The 4,335-nt window shown below is 41.0% G+C and overlaps 1 pseudogene; it reads right to left on the reverse strand.

Moving 5' to 3' along the window:
* Positions 1-1,247: 1,247 nt before the first annotated feature.
* On the reverse strand, positions 1,248-4,078 carry LOC130854230 (uncharacterized; annotated as a pseudogene).
* Between the last annotated feature and the right edge of the window lie 257 nt (positions 4,079-4,335).

Here is a 4,335-nt window from a genome sequence, read left to right on the forward strand (position 1 = left end):
TGAGGCAATGATATTGTAAATAGGTTCATCATAGAGTTGGCAAGAATTATAACCCAACATGTAGTTATGGCCCAAGCCTGGCACTTCCTCCAGCATCTCTTCTTTGTCTTATTCGATGAATAAACTAAACAGTGCCTATGCTTCTGTATTATTTAGGGTTCTCTAGGTAAATAGAACTAGTAGGATGTGTACATATAGAAAGATATATATTATAAGGAATTGGCTCACATAGTCATAGAGGCTGACTACTTCAGAATCTGCAGCATACACTGATAAGCTCAAGACCCAAAATAGCATAAAGTGCAGCTCCAGGCCAAAGCCCAGAAATCTGAAGACCCGGGTTGCTGATATTGCAGATGAAGTCTGAAGGCAGTCAGCTGGAGAATTCTCTCCTGTTCAGGGAAGTCAGGCTTTTTTTTCTATTTAGAACTTTGACTGATTAGGTGAGGTTCACCCACATGTGGAGAACAATCTGCTTTACCCAAAGTTTAATGATTTAATGTTTATCTCATCAAAAAACACTCTCCAAGTTGATACATAAAATTAGCTATCGTGAGTCCACTGCTTATCAAAATGTTACCCATACACATCTCCTTAAACCATACTTAATTACCAAATAAAGACAATAACAAGGTAATACTTCCACCTAACATAATACAACTATTATGTGTACAACTGAAAACACACTAATCCTTTCCCCAGAAAATAATGCCAAGTCCTGGTTTGTTATATATTCCCCTCGATATCCTTAATGTAAATACTATGATATAAAGATAAAATACTTAAATACTGTGATATAAAGTCAATACATCTTATTGTATATGATGAAAGGATGAGAGGTAAGCAAACAAAGTACGTATTCTCCACACACAACATACTCATAACAAAATAAAAAGGAGGTACTCATGATGATTACAGTCCTCATTTGTGTGGCTAGTCAGATGGTCACAGCTGGTATTCATAACTACTTCCTTCCACTACCCATTCTATACTCCCTTTGCCTTCAGAAAGTACCTAAGCTGGTTGTAGTTCTTTATCTGGTTGAGTGACACAAACTTTTATTCCTAAAGGGTCTGAATCACTAGTAGTCCTGCCTGAATTGGATTGTTGTAATTTTCCATTGACTTTAATCACAGGACATGGAAATACTAAGACATGATCTAAGAGATCTCCTGCATGCCAGATATAGTCTTCCTTACCTCTGTTGTAGAGCACCAGTCCAATTTCCGTTTAGCGGTCGGGATCAATCAGCCCAGGCAGCACAGTAACTCCCTTTTTGTATGTTGATTCAGAGGCATGAAGAGTCCAAAGTGGCCAGGTGGCAGTCTTAACCTCCAACTCAACAAATCATTGATACGAAATATTCTTCCCTTTGGAACTAAGAACTCTAGACCAACAGAATAGGTTGTGGGAATAGGAAGCAAAAATTTTATTAGTGGGTCGATAGGGATGATAATAAGTGGTACTACTCTCATTTCTACTCCTTTTTTCCTAGATCCATGAATTCTGGCCATGGGAGAAACAATACCATATATTGGATGATGATTCAAAGCATACACATCCTTCTGGGAACTTTGCCTCAACCTTGTAAAATATTGCCATGTAGCTGGCTGAGTCTTTGAAGGGCCGTTCTACTCTTCTACCAGGCTAGCTGCTTCAGGATGGTGGTGAACATGGTAAGAGCAATGAATCCTATGACCATAAACCCAATCACTGCACCTTTTGGTATGAAGAGAGTTCCTTGCTCAGAAGCAATACTGTGTGGACTATCTTGAAGATATTAAGACATTCTCTATGTCCACGGACAGTAGTTTTGTCAGAGGCAATGAATACATGGGAGGCAAATCCTTATCCAGCATGAGTATTTATTCCAACAAGAACAAACCTCTGCCTCTTCCATGATGAAGGGGTTCAAAGTAATCAACCTGTCACCAGTTAGCTGGCTGATCACCCTGGAGAATGGTCTCATATGGGGACTCAGCATTGGTCTCTGCTGCTGGCCGACTGGGCATGAGCAGTGGCCACAGCCAGGTTGGAGCTGGCAAGTGGAAGTCCGTGTTGCTGAGCTGAGGCACAACCTCCATCCCGGCCACCACAGTCTCTTTGTTTATGGAGCCCACTGGTAAAGACAGGGGAGGCTGGGTAAAGAATCTGACTGTTACACACAGAATGAGCCATCCTATCTGCTTGATTATTAAAATCCTACACTACTGAGGTCATCCTTTGGTGAGCAGTCAAATGGGAAACAAATATCTTCATGTTTTTTTCCCAAAGAGGTCTACTCACATACCGCTCCCCCAAATTTCTTTGTCACCAGTTTTCCAAGAATGGCCCTTCCAAGGATCTGATTTTCTAGCCAAAATGTTGCAGATAGTCCCTGAATCAGTATATAATTACACATTTGGCCATTTCTCCTTTTAGGCAAAAATGAATAGCCAAGTGCACTACTTGATATTGTCCCCATTGGGAGAAATTCCCTTCACCACTGTCCTTCAGGGATGTTCCAGAAAGGGTCTGTAGTGCTGTGGCTGTTCATTTTCAGGTGCCTTCGTATGCAGAATCATTTGTAAACCAGGCCTGAGTTTTCTCTTCCTTTAGCAATTATTGTAGGAAATTCCCCATGAGGCTGTAGGTGCAGGCTGGGAAAGAGAAAATAGTGCAGCAGGAGTGAGGCTCAGGGACATTTGGGCCCAGTCTTCATGTAATTTACTCGTGCCTTCAGTGCCTACTTGGGGCTGATCTTTTAAGTATCATTTCCATTTGAGGATGGAATTCTGCTTCGCATGCCCAACTTTTAGCTTGATGAGTCAGAAAACATGAGGGACTACTCAGGTGACATGATAATTTGGTAGCCCATGGTTAAGCATTAAGTCTCTACTAAGGCCCATTAGCATGCTAAACACTGTTTTTCCAAATGACTAATTGTTATTCTCAGAGGATGGCAAGGCTTTGGTCCACAGTCCTGAGGGCATGCACTGTGTTTCACTTATAGGAGCCAACCAAAGACTCCAAGTAGTGTCCCTGTCTGCCATTGACACTTCAGACACCATTGGATCTGCTGGTTCATATGGTCCAAGTGGCAGAGTAGCTTGCATGGCAGTCAGACCTCTTCCAGAGCTTTCTCTTGTTCTGGGCTCCTTTCAAAACTAGCAGCTTTTTGGGTTACTTAGTAAATGGTTAGTAGTAATGAGAAAAGTGTTGCCTCCAAAATCCAAAGAATCCTGCTAGGTGTTGGGCCTCTTTTTCTAGTTGGAGAAGGGGTCAGATGCAACAATTTATTCTTCACCTTAGAAGGGATATATCAACATGCTCCACTCAATTGGACCCTTAGAAATTTCACTAGGGTAGAGACCTCTAAATTTGTTGGATTTATTTCTTACCCTCTGACATCTAAATATCTTACCAATAATTCTAGAATATTTGCTAATTCTTCCTCATTGGTTCTAATCAGCATGATGTCATCAATGTAGTGGACCAGTGTGGTATCTTGTAGAAAGGAAAGGTGAATAAGATCCCTGTGAACTAAATTATGAGATAGATCTGGAACGTTGATATACCCCTAAAGTAGGGCAATAAATGTATATTGATAGCCTTACTATCTAAAAGCAAACTGCTTGTTGTCATCTTTACTAACAAGTATTAAGAAAAAAAAGCATTTGTCAGATCAAAAACTGCATGTTAGGTACCAGAAGATGTATTAATTGCTCAAGCAATGAAACCATATCTGATATAGCAGCTGCATTTGGAATCACCACCTGGTTAAGCTTACTATAATCCGTTACCTTTCTCCAAGATTCATCTATTTTCTGTAAAGGCCAAACAGAAGAGTTGAAAGGAGATGTGGTAGGAATCACTATCCCTTTATCCTTCAAGTTCTTGATGGGGACACTAATTTCTGCCGTCCCTCCAGGAATATGGTATTGTTATATTGCAGTTCTAGTAGCTTCCACTTGGCCTTTTTCACCATAATAACCCTCACTCCGCAGGTCAGGGAATCATTGTGAGGATTCTGCCAGTTGCTAAGTATGTCTATTCCAATTATGCTTTCTGGAACTGGAGAAATAACCATAGGGTGGATTTAGGAACCCACTGAGACTGGGACTCACTGGAGCTGGGACCTAAGATGGACCTGAGCTAAAACTCCATTGTTCACCTGACCTCCATAAGTCTCTGTGCTAAGTAGTGGGCCATCATGATGTTTTGTGTCTTCTGGAATTAGTGTCAGTACAGAGCCAGTGTCCAGTAGTCCCTGAAAGGTCTGATTATTTCCTTTTCCATATTACACAGTTGCCTGGTGTGATGGTTAATATTATGCATCAATTTGACTGAGCTAAG

The sequence above is a fragment of the Hippopotamus amphibius genome, chromosome 5 (genome assembly GCF_030028045.1).
Source record: "Hippopotamus amphibius kiboko isolate mHipAmp2 chromosome 5, mHipAmp2.hap2, whole genome shotgun sequence".
NCBI lineage: Eukaryota > Metazoa > Chordata > Mammalia > Artiodactyla > Hippopotamidae > Hippopotamus > Hippopotamus amphibius.